Here is a 26,514-nt window from a genome sequence, read left to right on the forward strand (position 1 = left end):
CAGTATGTGGGCCTCTCAGTGCCGTGGCCTCTCCCGCAGCTGAGCACAGGCTCCGGACGCGCAGGCCCAACAGCCATGGCCCACGGGCCCAGCCGCTCCGCGGCATGTGGGATCCTCCCGGACCGGGGCACGAACCCGTATCCCCCGCATCGGCAGGCGGACTCTCAACCACTGCGCCACCAGGGAACCCCGGGGGGGGGTGCTACTCTTGGTTGAGGTGCGCAGGCTTCTCATTGCGGTGGCTTCTCTTGTTGCGGAGCATGGGTTCTAGGTGCGTGGGCTTCAGTAGTTGTGGCACGCAGGCTCAGTAGTTGTGGCTCACGGGCTCTAGAGCACAGGCTCAGTAGTTGTGGCACACGGGCTTAGTTGCTCCGTGGCCTGTGGGATCTTCGCAGACCAGGGCTCGAACCCATCTCCCCTGCATTGGCAGGTGAATTCTTAACCACTGTGGCACCTGGGAAGTCCCTCTGTTTGTTTTTTACTGTAGATTTATATCTCAATTGGTTTCAGAGCAATTACTTCTAACGTACATAGTTAATTTATTTTTGTCTATGATCATTGCCGTATAATTTCTTGAATATAATTCAAGAAATCATAATTTCTTGAATTCCTAAACATGGTTGAATTTTTATAATTTTGACGCTTGCATTGCTTACGATAATTTTTATGAGTTTCCTATACCCGGGGACACAAGTTTTGTGACTCTATGGAATGACAGGTTCATTTATATCTGTAGCCTTTAGGGGCGTCTGAAAGAATTTGTTTAGCCTCTCAGAGCACGCTGAGCTTCCCAGGAGTCCAAATACGTCTCCAAACACCTGCGCCATCAGTTGCAGAAAGGGCTCCCCAGGAATCTAAATATGGCCTTTTCAAGAAGGAGCGAAAAAAAAAAAAAAAAAAAAAAGAAGGAGCGAAGTCCCTCCTCTGCCCGAGAACACAGACGCACCATTTCCCAGCGCCCCTGGCAGCGGAGCTCTGCCTTTTTTTTTTTTTTTCCTGCCTTCTTTACTAGAGGTCGGCGGGGAGTATCCTCACACGCGGCCTGTGGTTCTGCGGGAACTACATTACCCAGAATGCTCCACGACGGGCGGCAGCGCCACTCAGCCAATCAAAGTCTCATAAAAGGGGCGTTTCCGTATCAGGTGGAATTCATAAGGGAGCGACTTCTGGTTTCCTTCTCGTGGCGGCCATTTTAACTGCTCTGGGACTGTGCTGGCTCCTGACTGCTGGGTCTGGACCGACGTGACGGCCAACAAGGTCCGAGAAGAGGCCTTGTTCCCCCAGGACAAAAGCGGGTCTGAGGCTCGGCGACGCCGCCCCGATGCCCCGCGCCAGGCCTGGGAGAGGGACTGCCGATCCGCGTCCCGCTCTGCCCACAGATCCCAATGGCAGCGGTGGTGCTGAGGGACCCGCCTCAGGTAGATGCCTGTCCTCCGGACCCTCACCGCGCTCAGCCCAGCAGACACTAAAGCCCCCAGTGCGGGGCGCCTGCTCTCGTGCTCGCAGCCCTCACCCCAGCAGACACTAAAGCTCCCAGTGTGGGGCGCCTGCTCTCGTCCTCCCAGCCCAGGACCCGGTGTCCAGGATGGTGAGGCGGCCGTGGGTGTGATGCCAAAAGCTTGGCCTCTGTGCACAGGTGCCGAATCGAATCTCAGAGACAGTTTTCGGTGAAGCACAAAATAATAGTTTTATTGCTTTGCTAGGCGAGGGGGGACACAGTGGGCTCGTGCCCCGAAAACCTGTCCCAACCCCGGGGGAATTTGGTGAGGAGTTTTACAGCAACAGTTGAAGAACGCGGTTGTTGATAAGGATCTGGTTGTGAGCAGGGCTTGCATTCCTTTAATCTGGCCTCTGGTGGTGTCCTGATCTTCTCTGAAGAATGCCTCATCAAGTAGTTAGCATCTCCTATTTGTTGGGGGTTTTAGTTCAGTAGAGCTGGAACAGAAAGGCTTTCGTACACAGGAGCCCCTCAGGGTCCTGCTAGGTTTCTGGTGGGGCCCTGTTTCTGACAGTGTGGTGGCAAGTGGGGGAGGGTGACAGGCACAGGGACACCTTGTAAAAGGGGAACTGATCACTGAGGCTCAGAGATTAAGTAGCTATCCCAGACTTCAGGGCCAGGCAGGGGTACATGGAAGCCTGAGCCCATCAAACCCCTCCGCAGACTCATCACTTGTTCCACATTTCCATGGCTGCTTATGGAACCAACACAGTCAAGTGGAAGGTGTCCCGTTCCCTCGCTGGGCCTGACACTGAATCACATGTCTGGATTGTGGTGTCTTGGGACTCTTAAGTGCTATTTCCCCAGTCCTTGAGTCCCACCTGGGGTGGTGGAAAAGGAATTGGGGAGGCTCTCAGAGACAGTATTGTCTGGCAGGTGGCCAAGGCTTCCAAGAAAAGACTGGACATGAGATGGATGCAGAGTCATAGTAGCAATTGAAGTGAGATGACACTCAAGCCAGAACTGGTGCTTATTTACCACTCTCTGTACACACCAGGATTTTGTGAGGACTTTGGTGGAGCTTGTTTCTCTCTTTTTTTAAAAATATTAATTTATGTATTTATTGGCTGAGTAGGGTCTTTGTTGCTGTGCGCAGGCTTTCTCTAGTTGGGGTGAGCAGGGGCTGAGCGGGGGCTACTGTTCGTTGCAGTGCGCGGGCTTCTCATTGCGGTGGCTTCTCTTGTTGCGGAGCACGGGCTCTAGGCGCGCGGGTTTCAGTAGTTGCAGCATGCGGGCTCCGTAGTTGTGGCTCACGGGCTCTACAGCACAGGCTCAGTACTTGTGGCACACGGGCTTAGTTGCTCCGCGGCATGTGGGATCTTCCTGGACCAGGGATCGAACCCGTGTCCCCTGTTTTGGCAGGCAGATTCTTAACCACTGTGCCACCAGGGAAGCCCATGGAGCTTGTTTTTCATTCAGCCTGGAGGATAAGGTCAAGAGCAAATGTAGTCATCTGTGAGAGTCACTAGGCCTGGGGTAGGCCACCTGTGGGCTGATCTTTGAACGAGGGATAGGTGGACAGAGGAAGGTTGTAGTGGTAGGGGGCAGCAAGTGAAGCACACAAGTAGAGGAGAGCCATGTGTGTCTGAGATACTTGTGTGATTCTGTGTGACTAAGTCAGAGGCAAGGAACTGAGCCAGGCAGGGAGATCTTCATAGAAAGTTTTGGGACTGTGACTGCTAGTGGAAGCCATGGGCTGTCTGGCATCATACTGGCTTGTGTTTAACTATGTCAAGCATAATCTTATGTCATCTGTCAATTGCAGCATAAGCCCGTTATGGGTAGCCTTAACATGGGTGGTAGAAAATGGGATGGCTCAAGTGTCCTCAGTGCAAGTTGCCCTCCCCACTCTGCTCCTACCAGATACCCCCTTTTTAGCAAGGAGACCAGAGCAGTTCCTGTTCATCCCTTTGTAGCAGGTTTCAGTTCCTACCAATCCATGGAATTTTGCACAAAGCCAATCACACCGTCCCATGGGAACCAAGGAACACTTCTCCCTCTTGATACTACAAAGCTTATGTCCCACAGCTCCCGGTGTACAGCCTCTCTTCTGGAATACAACCTCCATGTGGCCCTGTGTAGTGTGTGGTGTGTCCTCCTCTCTCAGGCTGTGAGTATATGTGATTTATAAACTGCTGTCTATCTCATATGTTCAGTGTCAAATGTCACATGTTTGGCTGTCTCCATAACTATACACTGGGAATTCCACCCTCAACAGTGGGATGAAGAGGTGTTGATTAAGACACGAGTAATGTGGGGAGACCAAGGACATGCCTATGGTGTGGGCCCTAAGGTGGTGGTGGTGGCCATGGGCATGTGGCTGTGGAATCTAGGGATGTGAGGGATGTGCATTCTAAAGAGTGGTGTGAACTTAGGGAGTATACCTGAAGGTTCCAGCATCTGGTATTGAGACTTTGGTAATACCAGGGTAATATGAGCCGCTGGATCCTCTATGCCAGGCCCATGGCTTAGATTTGTTGACCCTTCAGCAACAAGGGGTTAGGAGCACCAACCCTCTGCACACTCGAAAATCTGCATAAAAGTTTACAGGTAGGCCCTCTGTATCTGCAGTTCCACAACTGCTGATTCACCCTACCTATACACAGATCATGAGTACTGTAGTATTTATTTATTGAAAAAAATCCAAGTATGAGTGGACTCTTGTGGTTCAAACTTGTGTTGTTCAAGGTCAACTGTATGTTTCTCCACCTGCCTCCTGGACCCAGGGATTAATGGGCACATGAAGACACAATGGCATCAGTGGTGCCAAGGCCTAGTTTCTCAAAATGCTGAGTTAAGGAGCTTGGGAGGAGGGTGGGCATGGAATAGATGTTGGGGGAAGGGATTGTGACTCAGAAGTGGACTGCTTTTGGTTCTTCTGTCATCATCTTAGCAGGGAAATGTGACCTTTGAGGATGTGGCCATGTACTTCTCTTTGGAGGAATGGAATCTCCTTGACGAGCCTCACAGATGCCTGTACCAAGATGTGATACTGGAGAATTTGGCACTTGTAACCTCCCTGGGTAAGACCCTCAAACCTACCCCTGTGACCAGAGATAGTCTCTGCCCTTTCTCTTTCCCCAGGACCAGCTATGTCATTCTCAAATCAGGACTGTGGGCACTGCTTCCTCAGTTTCCTGAGTAGGTGCTGTGGTTGGTAGGACTGCCCTCTCCTCTCTTTGAGCAGGCCCAACACCTGCTTTCCTGCAGACTCCCAGGGAAGGATGCAGGGTCCAGAGTCTTGTACTCATCCTGAGTCCTACCTTACTTGCCTTCTCCCGGGCCAGGTGACTTTGTCCAGATCCAAGGCACGTGTGTGACCCAGGTCTAACTTACTTTCTCTAGTTGACATTTCCTCATGCCTGCCTGTGCTAGCAATTACCATCACTGACATAGTCACTACTTATGTGGATCATGTTCTGTTCTTGTAAGAGCCTCCCCCAAAGTTCTCTTTGTAATAGTTTTCTTTCCTGTGGGCTATCAGTATTCTGGGCCAATCCTGAATGCCATCTGTCCTATCTTGCCCTTAACACTTCCATCACCCAGGTCCCATGTAGTTGCTCATCTTGGGGGTGGGGTGGAGAGCCCTGGATGGTTCACAGAATGGAAATACATTGTCGTAATCAGTTCGTGCTGCTATAATGAACTAACATGGCTGGATGTTTAAACAAACATTTATTTCTCACTCTTCTGCAGTCTGGGAAGTTGAAGATCAAGGTACTGGCCTTGTGGAAAGAGCCTTCTCTTTTTCTACGAAAAGAATAGGTATGTACTGTCTACTGCCCTAGGATGGTTTGCCTCTCTTTGACAACTTATCAGGATTTGGACAACATTCCATGAGGACATAAAACAAAAAAGTCCTCTCTTGGAGCCTCTGGTGAACAGTTGGGTCTTGCTTTACAGTGTGGTTCCATTCACAGCCTCCATCCTCCACCCAATCCTACTTCTAAACATGGCCTCTCTCAGCAAAGAAGCCAAGCGTAGATTATGGGAAAAATGGTTAATAACCAGGAAACTGGGTCTCACAGAGGAGAAGCAGCTTGTCCAAGGAACTATGGCCTCAACACCCACAAATCCCATTAGGGACTTCAGGGTTCCAAATCCTGCCTTAGCACTTGCAACCTGGAGTGCTTAAATGAGTAACAAACCTCATTCTCCTTTAGATCTGTAGAGCACAGTGATTTTCACATTCTAGGAACTGTATCCTGACACTGTAAATTTTTAAACCTGCAGTTTAGGAGACAGTTTAAAAGGTAGAAAGGGAGCTAAAGGGCAGAAATTATGATTGCATAATACATTACATTAGTGTGTTGCTCAGTAGCTTACCAAACCCTTTTACCCACATGTTTATCCCTGTCTGTCTTAGTACATTCAGGCTGCTGTAACAAAATACCACAGACTGGGTAGCTTATAAACAACAGAAATTGATTTCTCACAGTTCTGTGGGCTGGAAAGTCCAAGATCAAGGCACCAGCATGAGGTTCTGGTGAGGGCCCTATTACTTGTTCATAGCTGCCACCTTCTCTTTATGTCCTTATATGTTGGAAGGGGCTAGAGAGCATTCTGGGGTCTCATTTATAAGGGCACTAATCCCATTTATTATGGCCCCACCTTCATGACCTAATCATCTGCCAAAGACCCCCACTTCCTAATACCATCACATTGAGGATTAGGATTTCAACATATGAATTTTGTGGGGACACAAGCATTCAATCTATAGCATTCTACCCCTAGCTCCCAAAATTCATGTCCTCTCACATACAAAATAAATTTATCCATTCCAACAGCCCCCAAAATCTTTTCTTTTTTTAACATCTTTATTGAAGTATAATTGCTTTACAATGTTGTGTTAGTTTCTACTGTACAACAAAGTGAATCGGCTGTATGTATACATATATCCCCATATGCCCTCCTTCTTGCATCTCCCTCCCACCCTCCCTATCCCACCCCTCTAGGTGGTCACAAAGCACCAAGTTGATCTCCCTGTGCTATGCGGCTGCATCCCACTAGCTATCTGTCCTACGTTTGGTAGTGTATATATGTCAAAACCACTCTCTCACATTGTCCCAGCTTACCCTACCCGCTCCATGTGTCCTCAAGTCCATTCTCTACGTTTGCATCTTTATTCCAGTCCTGCCCGTAGGTTCTTCAGAAACTTTTTCTTTTTTAGATTCAATATATATGTGTTAGCATATGGTATTTGTTTCTCTCTTTCTGACTTACTTCCCTCTGTATGACAGACTCTAGGTCCATCCACCTCACTACAAATAACTCAATTTCGTTTCTTTTTATGGCTGAGTAATATTCCATTGTATATATGTGCCACATCTTCTTTATCCATTCATCTGTTGATGGACACTTAGGTTGCTTCCATGTCCTGGCTATTGTAAATAGAGCTGCAATGAACATTGTTGTACATGACTCTTTTTGAATTATGGTTTTCTCAGGGTATATGCCCAGTAGTGGGATTGCTGGGTCATATGGTAGTTCTATTTTTAGTTTCTTAAGGAACCTCCATACTATTCCCCAGAATGGCTGTATCAGTTTACATTCCCACCAACAGTTCAGGAGGGTTCCCTTTTCTCCACACCCTCTCCAGCATTTATTGTTTATAGATTTTTTGATGATGGCCATTCTGACCAGTGTGCAGTGATACCTCATTGTAGTTTTGATTTGCATTTCTCTAATGATTAGTGATGTTGAGCATCCTTTCATGTATTTGTTGGCAATCTGTATATCTCCTTTGGAGAAATGTCTATTTAGCTCTTCTGCCCATTTTTGGGTTGGGTTGTTTGTTTTTTTGCTGTGAGCTGCATGAGCTGCTTGTATATTTTGGAGATTAATCCTTTGTCAGTTGCTTCATTTACAAATATTTTCTCCCATTCTGAGGGTTGTCTTTTCATCTTGTATATGGTTTCCTTTGCTGTGCAAAAGCTTTTAAGTTTCATTAGGTCCCATTTGTTTACTTTTGTTTTTATTTCCATTTCTCTAGGAGGTGGGTCCAAAAGGATCTTGCTGTGATTTATGTCATAGAGTGTTCTGCCTATGTTTTTCTCTAAGAGTTTTATAGTGTCTGGCCTTACATTTAGGTCTTTAATCCATTTTGAGTTTATTTTTGTGTATGGTGGTAGGAAGTGTTCTGATTTTATTCTTTTACATGTAACTGTCCAGTTTTCCCAGCACCACTTATTGAAGAGGTTGTCTTTTCTCTATTGTATATTCTTGCCTCCTTTATCAAAGATAAGTTGACCATATGTGCGTGGGTTTATCTCTGGGCTTTCTATCCTATTCCACTGATCTATATTTCTGTTTTTGTGCCAGTACCATACTGTCTTGATTACTGTAGCTTTGTAGTATAGTCTGAAGTCAGGGAACCTGATTCCTCCAGCTCCGTTTTTCTTTCTCAAGATTGCTTTGGCTATTCAGGGTCTTTTGTATTTCCATACAAATTGTGAAATTTTTTGTCCTAGTTCTGTGAAAAATGCCATTGGTAGTTTCATAGGGATTGCACTGAATCTGTATATTGCTTTGGGTAGTATAGTCATTTTCACAATGTTGATTCTTCTAATCCAAGAACATGGTGTATCTCTCTATCTGTTTGTATCATCTTTAATTTCTTTCATCAGTGTCTTAATAGTTTTCTTCATACAGGTCTTTTGTCTCCTTAGGTAGGTTTATTCCTTGGTTTTTTATTCTTTTTGTTGCAGTGGTAAATGGGAGTGTTTCCTTAATTTCTCTTTCAGATTTTTCACCATTAGTGTATAGGAATGCAAGAGATTTCTGTGCATTAATTTTGTATCCTGCTACTCTACCAATTTCATTGATTAGCTCTAGTAGTTTTCTGGTAGCATCTTTAGGATTCTCTATGTATAGTATCATGTCATTTGCAGACAGTGACAGCTTTACTTCTTCATTTCCGATTTGGATTCCTTTTATTTCTTTTTCTTCTCTGATTGCTGTGGCTAAAACTTCCAAAACTATCTTGAATAGTAGTGGTGAGAGTGGGCAACCTTGTCTTGTTCCTGATCTTAGAGGAAATGGTTTCAGTTTTTCACCATTGAGAACGATATTGGCCGTGGGTTTGTCATATATGGCCTTTATAATGTTGAGGAAGGTTCCCTCTATGCCTACTTTCTGGAGAGTTTTTATCTTAAATGGGTATTGAATGTTGTCGAAAGCTTTTTCTGCATCTATTGAGATAATCATATGGTTTTTATTTTTCAATTTGTTAATATGGTGTATCACATTGATTGATGTGTATATTGAAGAATCCTTGCATTCCTGGGATAAACCCCACTTGATCACGGTGTATGATCCTTTTAATGTGCTGTTGGATTCTGTTTGCTAGTATTTTGTTGAGGATTTTTGCATCTATGTTCATCAGTGATATTGGCCTGTAGTTTTCTTTTTTTGTGACATCTTTGTCTGGTTTTGGTATCAGGGGGATGGTGGCCTCATAGAATGAGTTTTGGAGTGTTCCTCCCTCTGCTATATTTTGGAAGTGTTTGAGAAGAATAGGTGTTAGCTTTTCTCTAAATGTTTGATAGAATTTGCCTGTGAAGCCATCTGGTCCTGGGCTCTTGTTTGTTTCCTGGACCGGGGCACGAACCCGTGTTCCCTGCATCGGCAGGCGGACTCTCAACCACTGCGCCACCAGGGAAACCCCATGAGCTCTTGTTTGTTGGAAGATCTTTAATCACAGTTTCAGTTTCAGTGCTTGTGATTGGTCTGTTTATATTTTTTTCTATTTCTTCCTGGTTCAGTCTCGGAAGGTTGTGCTTTTCTAAGAGTTTGTCCATTTCTTCCAGGTTGTCCATTTTATTGGCATAGAGTTGCTTGTAGTAATCTCTCATGATCCTTTGTTTTTCTGCAGTGTCAGTTGTTACTTCTCCTTTTTCATTTCTAATTCTGTTGATTTCAGTCTTCTCCCTTTTTTTCTTGATGAGTCTGGCTAATGGTTTATTAATTTTGTTTATCTTCTCAAAGAACCAGCTTTTAGTTTTATTGGTCTTTGCTATTGTTTCCTTCATTTCTTTTTCATTTCTTTTATTTATTTCTGATCTGATCTTTATGATGTCTTTCCTTCTGCTAATTTTGTGTTTTTTTGTTCTTATTTCTCTGTTTGCTTTAGGTGTAAGGTTAGGTGGTTTATTTGAGATTTTTCTCGTTTCTGATGTAGGATTTGTATTGCTATAAACTTCTCTCTTAGAACTGCTTTCGCTCTATCCCATGGATTTTTGGTCATTGTGTTTTTTCTGTTTTTATTTATTATTATTATTATTTTTTTGAGGTACGTGGGCCTCCCACTGCTGTGGCCTCTCCCGTTGTGGAGCACAGGCTCTGGACATGCAGGCTCAGCGGCCATGGCTCACGGGCCCAGCTGCTCCACGGCATGTGGGATCCTCCCGGACCGGGGCACGAACCCGCGTCCCCTGCATCGGCAGGTGGACTCTCAACCATTGCGCCACCAGGGAAGCCCGGTCATTGTGTTTTCATTGTCATTTGTTTCTAAGTACTTTTTGATTTCCTATTTGATATCTTCAACGATCTCTTGGTCATTTAGTAGTGTATTGTTTAGCCTCCATGTGTTTGTGTTTTTTACAGTTGTCTTCCTGTAATTGATGTCTTGTCTCATAGCATTGTGGTTCGAAAAAATACTTGATAAGATTTCAATTTTCTTAAATTTACCAAGGCTTGATTTGTGACTGAAGATATGGTCTCTCCTGGAGAATGTTCCATGGGCACTTGAGAAGAAAGTGTATTCTGTTGGTTTTGGATGGAATGTCCTATAAATATCAATTAAATCCATCTTGTTTAATGTGTCATTTAAAGCTTGTGTTACCTTATTTATTTTCATTTTGGATGATCTGTCCATTGGTGAAAGTGGAGTGTTAAAGTCCCCTACTATTATTGTGTTAACTTTCAATTTCCCCTTTTATGGCCCTTAGCAGTTGCCTTATGTATTGAGGTGCTCCTGTGTTGGGTGCATAAATATTTACAATTGTTATATCTTCTTCTTGGATTGATCCCTTGATCATTATGTAGTGTCCTTCTTTTGTCTCCTGTAATAGTCTTTATTTTAAAGTTTATTTTGTCTGATATGAGAATTGCTACTCCAGCTTTCTTTTGATTTCCATTTGCATGGAATATCTTTTTCCATCCCCTCACTTTCAGTCTGTATGTTTCCCTAGGTCTGAAGTGGGTCTCTTGTAGACAGCATATGTACAGGTCTTGTTTTTGTATCCATTCAGCCAGTCTATGTCTTTTGGTTGGAGCATTTAATCCATTTACATTTAATGTAATTATCAATATGTATGTTCCTATTATCATTTTCTTAATTGTTTTGGGTTTGTTTCTGTAGGTCTTTTCCTTCTCTTGTGTTTCCTGCCTAGAGACATTCCTTTAGCATTTGTTGTAAAACTGGTTTGGTGGTGCTGAATTCTCTTAACTTTTGCTTGTCTGTAAAGGTTTTAATTTCTCCATCAAATCTGAATGAGATCCTTGCTGGGTAGAGTGGTCTGAGTTGTAGGTTTTTCCTTTTCATCACTTTAAATATGTCCTGCCACTCCCTTCTGGCTTGCAGAGTTTCAGCTGAAAGATCAGCTGTTAACCTTATGGGGATTCCCTTGTAAGTTATTTGTTGCTTTTCCCTTGATGCTTTTAATATTTTTTCTTTGTATTTAATTTTTGATAGTTTGATTAATATGTGTCTCGGAGTGTTTCTCCTGTATGGGACTCTCTGCACTTCCTAGACTTGATTGACTATTTCCTTTCCCATGTTAGGGAAGTTTTCAACTATAGTCTCCTCAAATATTTTCTCAGACCCTTTCTTTCTTTTCTCTTTTTTTTGTGGTATGTGGGCCTCTCACTGTTGTGGTCTCTCTTGTTGCGGAGCACAGGCTCTGGATGCACAGGCTCAGCGGCCATGGCTCATGGGCCTAGCTGCTCCATGGCATGTGGGAACTTCCCGGACTGGGGCACGAACCCCTGTCCCCTGCATCAGCAGCAGGTGGACTCTCAACCACTGAGCCACCAGGGAAGCCCCAGACCCTTTCTTTTTCTCTTCTTCTGAGACCTCTATAATTCGAATGTTGGTGCATTTAATGTTGTCCCAGAGGTCTTTGAGACTGTTCTCAATTCTTTTAATTCTTTTTTCTTTATTCTGCTCTGCAGTAGTTATTTCCACTATTTTATCTTCCAGGTCACTTATCCGTTCTTCTGCCTCAGTTATTCTGCTATTGATTCCTTCTAGAGAATTTTTAATTTCAATTATCGTGTTGTTCATCATTTGCTTACTCTTTAGTTCTTCTAGGTCCTTATTAAACGTTTCTTGTATTTTCTCCATTCTATTTCCAAAATTTTGGATCATCTTTACTATCATTACTCTGAATTCTTTTTCAGGTAGACTGCTTATTTCCTCTTCATTTGTTTCGTCTGGTGGATTTTTACCTTGCTCCTTCATCTGCTGCATGTTTCTCTGATTTCTCATTTTGTTTAACTTACTATGTTTGGGGTCTCCTTTCTGCAGGCTGCAGGTTTGTAGTTCCCATTGTTTTTGGTGTCTGCCCCCAGTGGGTGAGGTTGGTTCAGTGGTTTGTGTAGGCTTCCTGGTGGAGGAGGCTCGTGCCTGTGATCTGGTGAGTGAGGCTGGATCTTGTCTTTCTGATGGGCAGAACCATGTCTGGTGGTGTTTTTTGGGGTGTCTGTGAACTTAGTATGATTTTAGGCAGCCTCTCTGCTAATGGGTGGGGTTGTGTTCCTGTCTTGCTAGTTGTTTGGCATGGGGCATCTAGCACTGGAGTTCGCTGGCCACTGGGTGGAGCTGGGTCTTAGTGTTGAGACAGAGATCTCTGGGAGAGCTCTCGCCAGTTGATATTACGTGGGACCAGGAAGTCTCTGGTGGTCCAGTGTCCTGAACTCGGCTCTCCCACCTCAGAGGCTCAGGCCAGAGCACCAAGACCCTGTCTGCCACATGGCTTTCCTGGGCTTTGGTTTGCTCATTTTAGTTTTTGGTCGAGTTCCAGTTGACATTTGGTTTGGCACACCATCAAGATTCTGAATGTTTCCAGTTTTATTTCTCCAATTTCCTTCCTTCTGATGATTTTTCTAAAAGCTTACTCTTCAGGTTTTTAGAAATCTCATTTTTTTCTTCTCAGTAATTCTGTGAGGTGGGTCCTGTTGGTCAAATTTTATAAAAGAATTCCTAAAGAGAATAAGTTGCTTGACTAGGATCACACAGCAAATAAGAATGCTAGGATCTCTTGATTCTTCTCAGTAACTTCTCTCTTCCCCCATATTTCTCTTTGTATCCTGGCCCAGCCCCACTTCCACAACCTCTCCAGTCTAAATCTCAGCAAGGGTCTATTGCATCATAGACTTTGTTCAGCTGGTTAACGGGCTTCGGCTCCTTTTAGCCCTATTGAAGACAGATACCACATATACCATTAATTTTCCACGTACATTTCCAGAAACCTGACTCCCAGCCAGAAACCCAAACCCTGTGGGTGGAAAGGAAAAAAAAAACCAAAAAAACCCAAAAACCTACTACGCCACCATTTCCACCTTGCAGGGCCAGCAAACATGCCCCCAAAATCTTAACTAGTTCTAGCATCAACTCTAAATTCCAAAGTCTCATCTAAATATCATTTATATCAGATATTGGTGAGACTTGAAATACAGTTTACCCTGCAACAGATCTCTCTCCAGCTGAGAACCTATATAACCAAACAAGTTATGTGCTTCCAAAATATAGTGGTGCAACAGGCATGAGGTAGACATTCCCATCCCAGAATGAAACAATTCCCATTCTAAAGGGAAGGGAGAAAGGAGTGATAGGTACTGAGTAAGTCCAAAGCTTACTGGGGCAAATGTCTTTGGACCTTAAGCCTCAAGTATAATCCTCTGTGGTTCAGTGCTCTGCCCTCCAGGCCCACTGGGGAGCAGTCCTGACTCTGCTGCTCTCCTGGATTGGGATCTCATGATGGTGGCTCTCAGACTGGCACTGTTAGCTGGTGGCTCTGTTGGTGTTGGGTCCAGGTGCTACGGCTCTGGCAATCCCTGGCTCCATGTGTCCGTCGAGCACACCACAGCTCTCTGCCAGGGCCCCACCGTGAGGCACGGAGCGGGAACATCGTGGTGTGCCTGACCCAGATAGGTGGCCCCACCCATTGGAGTCATGTTGCTCTCCCTTGGCCCTTGCTCTCTGGGCCTGTGGTGGAGGTGGCAGCCATGAGGGTCCCTGATCACCTTAAGGGGGATCATTTTTGAGATGGCAGATGAGGTTTCTGGGTCATATGCATGCTAATCTTATCAAAGTCTTAGTGTTCTCTTCTGAAAACACCTTGTCATTCTTTTCAAAATGGATAGGCTGAGAATTTTTCAGATCTTTAAGTTCTGGTTCCTTTTTGCTTAACAATCCCATCCTCAAGTCATCTCTCTAATTGTATCTTACTCTAAGCAGCCAGGAGGAACCAAGCTTCTCTGCAGCACTGTTTAGAATTTTCTCAGCTAAATATCAAATTTCATTGCTCACACATTTTACCTTCTATAAAACACTAGAATATGAACAAAATTCAGCCAAGTTCTTTTCCACTTTATAAAAAGGATCTTCAGTGTTCCTTGTCTAATAACATGTTCCTCATTTCTTTCTGAGACTTCATCAGAATAGAATAGCATTTACCATCCATATTTCTATGCACATTTTGTTCATGATTCATTATCATCTAAGAAGATGGAAGCTTTCTCTATAACTCCCCTCTTTTCTTCCTAAGCTCTTACCAGAATTACTTAGCATTCTTGACAATATTGGCTTTTGCAAATATGCACCTCAAAACTCTTGGTAGCCTCTGACCGTTACCCAGATCCAAAGCCACTTCTAATTTTTCAGGTTTTCCTTGCAAGCAGCATCCCACTTCTCAAACCAATTTCTGTTTTAGTCCAGTCAGGTTTCTATAACAAACTACCATAGGCTGGTACTTACACAACAAACATTTATGTCACAGGTCTGGAGGCTGGGCAGTCCTCGATCAAGGCACTGGCAGTTTCAGTGTCTGGTGAGGCCCACTTCCTTGTTCATAAATGGTCTCCTTGTTGCTGTGTCCTCACATGGCAGAAGGGGAATGAGAAGGCTTTCTGGGGTCACTTGTACAAGGGCACTAATCCCATTGGTGAGGGCTTCACCCTCATGATCTAATCACCTGCCAGAGTCCCCCACCTTTTACTACCATCACATTGAGGGTTAGGATTTCAACATATGGTGTTTGCAGGAACATAAACATTTGAGTTTGTAGCATAAATCCAGCTACAGCAGTATGAATTCCATGGGAGCCTAGCCCTGGGGGAGGCACGATGTCTGAGCTGTGCTCAGATCATACAGAAACCTATTCTGTTTGAGTAGTATTTTGGTGCTGTTGACAAAGGCAGCCTAATGCCTTTCCTTTCCCATTCTTGACACTGCCAACTTGTCAGCTCTGCTGACAAGTTGTCTGCTCTTCCAGCTCAGGGCTGTTCACCACATCTGTGGGCTACACATATCACTCGTCGTTCTCATTGCTCCACCTGTAGTACTCTCTGACATTGGCCTCTACATGTGCATTGTAACATGCACACATATTCTTTCTTTCTTTATTTTTTTTTTAAGACTTTTTTGATGTGGACCATTTTCAGAGTCTTTATTGAATTTGCTACAGTATTGCTTCTGTTTTATGTTCTGGCCCTGTGGCCCCAAGGCATGTGGGATCCCAGCTCCCCGATCAAGGATCGAACCCACATCCCCTGCATTGGAATGCAGAGTCCCAACCACTGGACCGCCAGGGAAGTCCCACACACATATTCTTAAACAGTCATTGAACACCAGCTACTCTGTTGTAGTTGCATTTTCTTGGGCCTGAACACACTCTTCTACATAACACACCAATGTCAGCAGAAGACCAGATCTCCAGAGAGAGTTGTTTCCAAAGGAAGGAGTTGTAGACCCTTTCCTCCCTGTGCTGCACCCAGTGGTGCTGTATTTAACCTCGTGAGTCCTCCCCTGTTCTGTGATCTTTAGAGGCCCAGTTCTGCTAATCAACCCATTCTCAACCTGTACCCAACTCTTTGGTCCCCAGAACAATTCCACTGATTGTTCCTGGGTTTGTCCCACACACACTTTTCTACAGGTTACCCTTCTCACCGGAATCAACATGCACTTCACCAGCATTTCTTTCTTTCAGGTTGTTGGTGTGGAGTGGAGGATAAGGAGGCATCTTCTGAGCACAGCATTTCTGCCAAAGTAATGCCACAGGATAGGACTCTCAAAGCAGGTCTGTCTCCCCAGAAGGCCCACCTCTGTGAGATGTGTGGACCCATGTTGAGAGACAGTTTGCACTTGGTTGAACACCAGGAAACACATCACAGACCGAAACTGCACATGTGTGGGGCATGTGGAAAACAATTTCCTCTCACTGCAGACTTTATCAGCTGCACAAGCAGCGTGTTGGAGAGAAATGCTTCAAAAGCAATATGAGCAGAGCCTTGTTCTTGAAGAGCTGCTAATTCCATGTGTCAGGGAACTCCTTTACCCATAAGGAGGTTGGGAAGGACTTTCTGGCCAGCTCGGGACATCTTCAGCAACAGGCTACTCACACCAGGGAGAAGTCAAATAGTGGACCGGAGTGTGTGGTGGCCTTCCACAGTGTAAACAACCATTACAACCAGCTAGAGTGCATGAAAGCTTGCAGCCCCAAACACACCCTTGTTCCACACCAGAGTCCTCAAGAGGGAAAGATCTTACAGGTGCCGTGAGTGTGGGAAATCCTTTAGAAAAAACTGTAGCCTCAGGGAGCATTTGAGAGTTCACACTAGCAAAAAGCCTTATGAGTGTGGGGAAGGTGGAAAATTATTTAGCAAGAAGTACAACCTTATCATGCATCGAAAAGTTCACCCTGGTGAAAAGCCATGTGAGTGCAGTGAACGAGGGGAATGTTTTAGCCAGAGCTCTCGCCTCATTAGACACCAGAGAATTCACGCTGGAGAAAGGCTTTATGAGTGCAGTGAATGGAAAGTCCTTTACCTTCAACCCCAATCTCCTAAAATACCAGAATGTTCACAAGGAATAAAGGCCTTTACATAATATAGGTAAGTCTGTTATGGACTGAATTGTGTCCCTCAAGATTCATACGTTCAAGCCCTAACAGCCAATGTAACTATGTTTTTAGGTATGTCCTATAAGGAGATAACTAAGGACAAATGAGGTCATAAGAATGGGGTCCTAATCCAGTGTGACTTGTGTCCATGGAAGAAGACAAGGCACCAGAAGGTGCTCACTTTCTCGCTGTATTCACGAACAGAGGAAAGGCCTTTTAATGACACACCAAGAAGGTGGTTGATTAGAAGTCAGAAAGAAAGGCCTCACCAGAAACCATTCCTGATGGCACCTTGGTCTTAGACTCCCAGCCTCTAGAAATAGGAGAATATACATTTCTTTAAGCCACCCAGTCTGTGGTATTTTGTTGTGGCAGCCTGAAAAGAGACAAAGATGCAAAGAAGGTACCACATTGTATTCTGTTTTTGTGTACTGATAATAGTAGACGCAAATAACCTTGAGAATGTATAGAATAGTAAACCATAGTGAAATAATTAGGAAGTTACAAATTTTAAGAGTTACCTTTGCTTTTTAAACAGCTTTACTGAAGTACAATCAGTTGTCATTCACGCTAGTCATGTCCTTTAATTCACTGAATTGTGAATATAGAGCCGTTGTTCCTAGGGGAAATCTGTAATTAGGTTCCTGACAGCCTCTGGTTACAACGTTTTGCTCAATTGGTAAGTACATAACGTGGTTTTCCATGTGTTTCTGTTTAAAAACAATTCATTTACTGTATACTGTTGATTCATTAACACTGAAATCATGGCCAACAGCACGATGATTCATGCCTGAACAATGCTTACCTAACATGTATTTTCTTTAAGCCACATTGTTTGGGCTTAGGAACTCTAGGCGGCACATGAGCGCCAGTTTTGGAGGCCATTTTGGACCACAAAACCACCAAGAAGAAGCATAAATGGGGCACTAAATACATCATGGGAAGAATGCTTGTTTACAGTATGAGAGCCGCAAAGAGAAGGCAGAGCATCATCTTGTGTATCTCACATACACTGGGTGACTCGGATATTTTGTGTCTCCACATGTCTATGAATAAGTGTAAAAATGTAAGTATTGATTTGGGGGTTTTCCAGTTTTGGCAGGTAGGCAAATTTACAAATACAGAATCCATGAAAAATGAGGATTGACTGATTGTCTTGCCATAAATTGTGCATACTTAAAGATATACTCAGGCTGAAACTTGTGCTTTTTTACCATTTTATGGACTAACCAAGATTTTGTGAGGACTTTGGTGGAGTCTGGGATGTTTCATTCAGCCAGGTGCATGTGATCAGGGGCAAATTCAGTCATCTGTGAGTCACAAGATCTGGGGTGGGTTATCAGTGGGGCTGGGCTTTGAATGATGGTTGGATGGACAGAGGAAAGGTGTGATTTCTGAGGGCACAGCAAGTGCAGGAAAAGCAGATAGGACCATGGGTAGCTGAAATCCACACATGGTTCTCTGTGACTGCGTCTGAGCCAAGGAGTTGAATGAGACCTGCATGGAGTGATTTGGGGCTGTGGTTGCTAACAGGAACCATGGGAAGTCTGTAGTCATACTGGATCCTCTCTGAATTTGTCAAGGATATTCTGCCAAGTTGTGTTGTAAGTTCTAAAATTAAGGCCAATAGGTATGCTGCCTTGACACCTGGTGAAACAGGGATGCCCTCAAATGGCCGTGGTGCAAGTTTCCCTTCACATGCTTCTCACAGGTAATGTCTCCTAACCTTACAACCCTTTTTATCAAAGGGAGCAGGCACAGTTCCTGCTTATCCCTTTGTAGTTAGTTTCAGTTCCCTACCAGCCTGCAGAGTCATTTAAACAAGCCAGTCATGTCCTCTTGCGGGAAGCAGGGCACCGTACCCTCTCGATCCCACAGAGACTGCATCCCACAGCCCTTTGTTGTTCACTCCGCCAGCGTGTGGCCTTCCCATGGCCTTGTGTGTTGTCTCCCACATGTTAATATGTGGTTAATAAATGGCTGTTGATTGCATCTGGCCAGTGTCAGGGGTCGTGTGTTTGGCCACACCCTTAGGGTGGGAATTATACCCTCACCAGTGGGGTTATGAGGAGGTGACTGAAACATGAGTAACAAGACGCCTACAGTAAGGGGCACTGATGCTGGTGGCCATGGGTATGGGGCTCTGAGGGATGTGCGTTCAGACAGGGGGCACGTCTGATGGTCTAGGGCACTGCACTGGAAACCACATGACTGTGGCCACACCCAGGTAATAGCCTGTGGAGGTGGTACATCCTTCTGTGCTTGTCCCAGAGCTTAGCTGTTGATTGCCCATGTGCCTCCTACCACTGATGGCTTTGTCCAGTGATCAATGGACCCCTGAGGAGACAGAGGCACCAATGGCAGCAGGGCCTGGTTTCTTCTCTGAGTTGGGGAGGTTGGGAGGAGGATGGGCATACGGTAGATGTGGGGGTGGGTGGGTTGGTGGAGAATGGATTGTGGCTCCTTGAGAGTGGGGCTGTTTGTGGTTTCATCTGTCCCCATCATAGCAGGATGGCGTGACCTTTGAAGATGTGGCTGTGACATTTTCCGGGGAGGAATGGGGTCTCCTTGATGAGTCTTGGAGATGCCCGTATTGTGATGTGAAGCTGGAGAACTTGGCACTTACAGCCTCCCTGGGTAAGAACCTCAGATCCACCCCTGTGTCCTTCCCCTTTCCCCAGTGACAGCTCTGTCCTCTCATCAGGACCACGGATACTGCTTCCTTTTCCATTTCCCTGGGTTGGTGCTGTTGTTGGTTGAGATGATGTGTGAGCACTGCCTTCTGCTCTCCTTGAGCAGCCCCAACACCTGCTTCCTGTGGTGTCACGTGGAAGGTGTCAGAGGCAGAGGTTTTTCAGTCACCTTAATGGACCCCCCTTTGTTTGGCCTTGCCCTGGCCAGGTAACTGTCCAGATCCAAGGCACCTGTGTACACCAGGTTCTAATTTTTTCCTCTAGCTGACATTTCCTCATGCCTGCCTGTGCCAGGAATTGTCATCGCTGACATGGTCACTACTCATGTGGACCGTGGTCTGTTCTTGAAGACCCGCCTCTGAAATTCTCTTTTTATTTTATTTTATTAATTTATTTATTTGGCTGGGTTGGGTCTTCGTTGCTGTGCGCAGGCCTCCTCTAGTTGTGGCGAGCGGGGGCTACTCTTTGTTGCTGTGTGTGGGCTTCTCATTGCGGTGTCTTCTCTTCTTGCAGAGCACAGGCTCTAGGCGCGCAGGCTTCAGTAGTTGTTGCTTGCACGCTCTAGAGCACAGGCTCAGTAGCTGTGGCACACGGGCTTAGTTGCTCCATGGCATGTGGGATCTTCCTGGGCCAGGGCTCGAACCCATGTCCCCTGCATTGGCAGGCAGATTCTTAACCACTGTGCCACCAGGGAAGTCCCTCTTTTTTTTGTTTTAAATGTAATGTTAATTTTATCAAAGTGTAGTTGATTTACAATGTTGTGTTAGTTTTAGGTGTATAGCACAGTGATTTAGTTATGTATATATATTTTGTTTGTTTTTCTCAGATTATTTTCCATTGTAGGTTATTACAAGATATTGAATATAGTTCCCTGTGCTCTACAGTAGGTCCTGTTGCTTATCTATTTTATATATAGTGTTGTGTATTGGTTAATCTCATACTTCTAGTTCACCCTTCCCCCACTTCCCATTTGTCAACCATAAGGTTTTTTTTCTAAGTCTGTGAGTCTCTTTCTGTTTCTTGAATAGATTCATTTTTATTATTTGTTAGATCCCACATGTAAGTGATACATAATATTTGTCTTTCTCTGATTTCATTTAGTATGATATTCTCTAGGTCCATCCATGTTGCTGCAAATGGCATTATTTCATTCTTTTTTATGGCTGAGTAATATTCCATAGTGAGTATGTGTTGTGGATATGTGTGTGTGTATATCACATCTCCTTTATCCATTCATCTGCTAATGGACACTTAAGTTGCTTCCATGTCCTGGCTATTGTAAATAGTGCTGCTATGAACACTGGGGTATATGTGTCTTTTCAAATTATGTTGTTCTCCAGATATATGCCCAGGAGTGGGATTGCTAGATCATATGGTAGCTCAACTTTTAGGTTTTTTGAGGAACCTCCATACGGTTTTCCATGGTGGCTACACCAATTTACATTCCCACCAGCAGTGTAGGAGGGCTCCCTTTTATCCGCACCCTCTCCAGCATTTGTTATTTGTGGACTTTAAAAAAAATTTTTATTTTATTTATTTATTTATTCTTGGCTGCTTTGGGTCTTCGTTGCTGCACATGGGCTTTCTCTAGTTGTGGTGAGTGGGGGCTACTCTTCGTTGTGGTGCACGGGCTTCTCATTGCTGTGGCTTCTCGTTGCAGAGCATGGGCTGTAGGCGTGCAGGCTTCAGTAGTTGTAGCGCACGGGCTTCAGTAGTTGTGGCCTGCGGGGTCTAGAGCGCAGGCTCAGTAGTTGTGGTGCACGGGCTTAGTTGCTCCGTGGCATGTGGGATCTTCCCAGACCAGGGCTCGAGCCCGTGTCCCGTGCATTGGCAGGCGGATTCTTTACCACTGTGCCACCAGAGAAGTCCCTAAAAATTTCCAGTTCTTAAGGATACACTCCAGAGGTGTTTCTTCTGGCTTAGAAGGGGATACTCCCATGTTGAGCAACCTACAACCAAGCATTCCTAGAAATGGAATCTGGCTTCCCGGAAACATTTACCAGGAGGCTTTAACTTGAAGGGGTCAGAGCATCCTCCGAATTCCTTTCGAACCTAATGGGGTTTTCAGTGTCTTCTGCTCTCCCATCGCCCAACCAGATGCCTGTGGTCAGCCCAGTCCCTTTCATGAGGGTCCCCAGGGGTTGGGGGTGGGGACATTTGAACCAGTGCCAGTGCGTTGCCAGGACTCTCCCTGAGGGGCATCTGTTGTGTATAAAGCCTATGTCCTATAACAAGTTTCCCTACACTGGGGTGTATTCCTCATGCTTGAACGTCTACAGAGTTTATAATATGGGCTTCTGGGCAGCGGCCAGCCCGATAGGCTGTCCGTAGCAGTGTATGGGCTGCCAAGGCCTGGAGTGAAGGGGGTCCGATAGATTCAAAGAGGAATCTTGGGAGAAAGTGGAGCTGGGCAAGGGGTTCAAGACCCGAGGCCGGGAAACAGAAATTCTTTAGATTTTTGTAAGTTGGGTGAGGTGAGAGACTAGAGAGCAGAAGAACCCCAAATCCTTTCCCCTGTCTGTTTTGTGGCTATGAAAAAACTGGGGAGAGCCTGATGATTCCATCTGCCACAGGCAACAGCGAGCTTGGACAATGTTTTCCATGTAATTTAACACACCAAGTGAACCCAGCTAGTTTAGGATCTCTCTTTGGGATGCTCCAGGAGCCCTTTGAAGCACCCCAAAGTTAGCTGGAGTTCAAAGAATCTGCTATTTGGAAAGTCTGTTCAAAGTTTTCAAAAGTTTTAAAACACCTCGTCAGAGAGGATCATACCCAAAAGATTAAAAGCAGGGCCTGGGACAGAAATGGGTACACCCACATTCCAAGCAGCGTGAATCACAATGCCAAGAGGCAGATGCCACCCAAGTGTCCATCGATAGATGAATGGGTAAACTACATGTGATATCCACACAAAGGAATGTCATTCAGCCTTAACAACAAAGGAAATTCTGACAACTCCTACAGCATATACGAACCTCAAAGGCATTATGATCAGTGAAATAGCCCTGTCACTTTAAAAGGACACACATGATAAGTTACTACATATAGGAGGTATCCAGAGAAGTACAATTCAAAGGCAGAAAGTAGAATGTGGGTGCCAGGGACTGAGGGGAATTAGTGTTCAATCAAAGTACAGCGTTTCACTGGTGAAATTGGAAAAGATCTGGACATGGATGGTGAGGTTATTTGTACAACAACGTGCCTGTGGTTAATGCCATAGGACTGTGTACTTTAAATGGTTCACATGCTAAATGTGATGCCCACTTAGTCACAACAAGCAATGAATGAAGTACTGATCTGTGTAACCACACAGAAAAGGCCACCCAGATCATACTCGTGTTGTGTGCTCTCGATCCATCAAGGTTGTGAAAAGGAGGGAAAGGATCTGTTAGTGTTTCAGAAAAAGAAACCTGGATCAGAATGGAACAAGACATTTCCCTAGTGTTGAGGCACCTGGTGAAAGTGAACGTGGGCCTGTGGATTGGATTATAATGTGGAAACCATAAAAATGTCCTCACTTGGAGGTCACGTGCTGCTTCCCTGGAAGAGGATTTCTGCTTTGCATAAAACACAATATAGAATTCTGTGTGAAATGGCAAATGTGAGTCTTTTCTACTGCTAGGGACAATTTTCTAGACTTTGGAAATGACTGCAGAGTCAATTACTTTTCAAAACAAACATGTCAGTGAAGGGACAGGAAAGCAGAGAAGATGTCATAGTTTGTTATGGAGGCCAAGCCCTACCCAGCTCCTGCTCCCCAAAGTGATGGTTCAGTTCACCGCTGTAGGATGGCAGAGATTTGAGGGGCACAGCGGGAAGATTATGTCAGTAGCCACCATGTCTTGGCGTTCTGGATGACCTGGATGTTTTAGAAACAGTGGTATTTCTAGTTGCAGCTTTCCACATCCAAACACCAAAACACGGTTAGCAGTAGTGCATGAATTCAGGGAAGTTGCATGATACAAAATCACAAATACACAAAAGTCAGTTGTGTTCCTATACACTAATAATGAAACATCAGAGAGAGAAAAGAAGAAAACCATCCCATTTATAATAGCATCAGAAGGACATAACCCCTAGGAATAAATGTAACCCAAGAAGTGAAAGACCCGCAAACCTGCCCACAGAGAGGCCAGGCCTCTGCTCCTGGCTCCGGGTGGTCACCTTGCATCAGATGGGTGTGTCCGTGCTCCGTGGTCTTCACACTGGGCTGGTCTGTGCTGACGGCGTGACGCATGGTGGGGTTTCCTGAGCCCCTCACAGGCGCTGGAGTGAAACTCCAGCCACACGGGGTTCCCCACATCAACGTGGTGGACCTCAGTGACACCCTGCACCCCAGGGCTCAGGTCGCTTCCCTAGGTGGTCATACCTGATGGACCCCCCAACTCTCCTCCTGACCTCTGCTCTCAGCTAATGTTATCTGATTTCTTTCACCATAGCAAATCCTGAGCCTGAGTATAAAGCTTCAGTGAGTCCTGGGAGCCTCTAAGAAAAAAACCTGGGGTGGTCTAGGGGCTCCCAGTCTTGCAGTTGGGGTCAGAAGTGGGGTGGTCTCAGAGCCCTAGAACCTGCAGGGCCCCTCTACCAGGCACGGTGTAGGAGACACCTGAGTCTAGTGCCCTCGGCATATGGGGCATCCTAGGCCCGTGGATGAGGAAGGGGCCCGCTGCCTCTCCTCCTCGGCTGAGTCTCTGGCTTTTGTAAAATGCCCTGGGGGCCGAGGGGGTGGGGGAGAGTTGGAAAATCACCCCGCCCTTATCTAAACCTCCCTCCCCTTAGGGGCACCCCCCTGCGCCTACACTGTTTGCACAAACCATGTGGTTCGCGCTGAGCAAGGCTCCCCTTCTGGGCACAGGCATTTGGGAGGGTGAGGGTGGAAATCACGTGACCAGCCCCCAGCTGAGTGCCAAGTCTATAATGAGCTTCCCTGGGGGAAATGTCATGGTTTTATCCTTCGTCACTGGGGAAAGAGACGTTCTCGAGACCCTTGAGGAAAGGAGGGGTCACGAAGATGCTGGCGCAGGGATCCCCTTTTGCATCCCTACTGCACGTCCTGACCCATCTTAGCCTTGAGCACACAGCATGTGCTGAGCCCCGTGACCTCCCAGCAAGTCCCCGAAGGTGAGGGAGGCCCTACAGACCCCACCCCTTTCCTCCACGTCTAGTAGGTGGAAGACCCACTTCTTGCCATTCTGGGAGCAGTTCTAGAGCTGATCTGGGAGCTGTTCTGGGGTTTTGTGGGCTGAGCCCCTGTTGCTATACCCCCACTTCCCCACAAGAGCCTCCAGAGAAAGCTGTTTGCCCTGTTGCCTGAATGCCCCGCTCCACCAATATTCTCAGGAAAGAATCGGGTTTCTGGGGGCTTCCCTGGTGGGGCAGTGGTTGAGAGTCCGCCTGCCGATGCAGGGGACACAGGTTCGTGCCCCGGTCTGTGAATATCCCACATGCCGCGGAGCGGCTAGGCCCGTGAGCCATGGCCGCTGAGCCTGCGCGTCCGGAGCCTGTGCTCCGCAACGGGAGAGGCCACAACAGTGAGAGGCCCGCGTACCACACACACACACAAAAAAAGAAAAAAAATCAGGGGTTTCTGTAGCAGCGTCTGCAGGCAGCTCTGCATCTCCGGGTGTCCCACCCCCCCAGCAGGAAGCATCCCACCACATTTTCTTCACCTTTCCCTCCCAGGGTGGAACCTCCCGGCAGTTCTTGGGGAAACCGAGCTACACTTCATGTGGATGCAGGTCTGCCTTTTCCAAAGACAAAGCCCTGGCGGGTCCTGCGGAGACCTAACCCCTGTCAGCTGTGCACAGGGCCAAGCCTGTGGGCAGAAGAGGCAGTTCCCGCACTGGTGAGAGATGCCGGCTTGTCGCCCTCCGCTGGCCACCTGGGAAAATGCAAGCAGCACCCACTCCCACTTCAAGGGAGGCTGAGTTCCCTGTGGGCAGCCCCGCTCAATGCACTACACTCTGCAGGTTCCAAGGGACAGAGGCCAATATCCCAGGACTTCTGGAACCTAATTACAGGAGAATTAGGAACCACGTGCCACGAAACGAATGTAGGCACAGACTTTACAACTCGCACCAAAAGTCACTCCAAATTGTCCACAGGCAAATTTAAAATATAAAACTTTAAAAATTATAGAAGATCATATAGAAGAAAATTGACATGGCCATGGGTTTGGTCACATAGATCACGATCTTTGATTTCTAACACCACGTGAAAAGCCCTCACACAAAAGGGAAAAACTTAATAACGTACTTTATAAAACTGAAAATTGTACTTGGTTAATACCTTATTCTGAAAGCCAAGAGACAAGCCAGAAACTGGGAGAAAAATATTTGCAAAATACATATGTGATAAATAATTTATATTCACATAATATGAAGTGCTATAAAACAAATAGCTACATTCAAAGCGAGTCTGCAGCACAGCAGCCAGCGCCCACCTGCTGACCTCCTTGCTCTACATGAGCCCGCGCAGGGTTTCTGCTTCTCATCTCACCCCAGCACTGCCCAAGGGTGAGGAAGCAACTGTGTGCTGGTGGCAAAGAGGATGCTTGTTCCACAGCCCCTCCCACTGCAAGGGCTCTTTTACACAGGCCCCTCCCAGGATATGGAGCTCACCTGAGCAGACACCCAGCAGCCCATGGGGCTAAGGTGGGCAGGCACCTTCCAGAACATGGGACTAACCTGGGCAGCCCATGGGGCTTATCTCGTCTCCCTCCACCGGGTCTTCCAGAGACTTCTACTGCAGCCGGGGCACCAGGCCTCTGTCTCCACCCACCACCCCTCCTCTCCCTGACTCCTGGGTTCCTCTGATTAAGAGAGGGTCTTCTTGAAGTTGTCTCCCGCTCATGGACCAGATAAAATGATTAGAAAACAAGCCAGGGCTGCAGCCCCTTGTCTATCCTGACCCTCAGGACCCCCCCCCCCCGGTTCCTTGGACCTGGCCGGTGCAGCAAGGCCCAATTTGTGCAACTCTGAGCCCCTGATGGGCGAGGAATGGCTGACCTGGGCAGCCTGACCCAGCCGGCCAGCCCTCCCCAGGTGTGCCTGGGTTGAGGTCAATATAAATACCCCTTCCAGGCAAGAGTACCTGCAGCTGTGCCTGACGCCATATTCTCTGCCCCATCAGCAGTCTCGGGTTGGGCTGGTGGGAGGGAGTAGGGCCCACGGCTTTGTGGGTGGCCCGGTGTTAGTGGGGC

General features: G+C 46.2%; 1 long non-coding RNA gene across 1 annotated transcript; it reads left to right on the forward strand.

Annotated features, from left to right (window-relative positions):
- Positions 1–1,094: 1,094 nt before the first annotated feature.
- Positions 1,095–17,805, forward strand: LOC111170071 (uncharacterized). The gene is made up of 5 exons (XR_002643342.2): positions 1,095–1,418; positions 3,527–3,608; positions 4,392–4,521; positions 5,195–5,263; positions 15,709–17,805. It is a non-coding gene; the product is annotated as an uncharacterized LOC111170071 (long non-coding RNA).
- Positions 17,806–26,514: the final 8,709 nt, after the last annotated feature.

Source organism: Delphinapterus leucas, chromosome 20, assembly GCF_059928025.1.
Source record: "Delphinapterus leucas isolate spDelLeu-1000000601 "Yukka" chromosome 20, BTC_Dleu_Yukka2, whole genome shotgun sequence".
In the NCBI taxonomy this organism is placed as follows: Eukaryota; Metazoa; Chordata; class Mammalia; order Artiodactyla; family Monodontidae; genus Delphinapterus; species Delphinapterus leucas.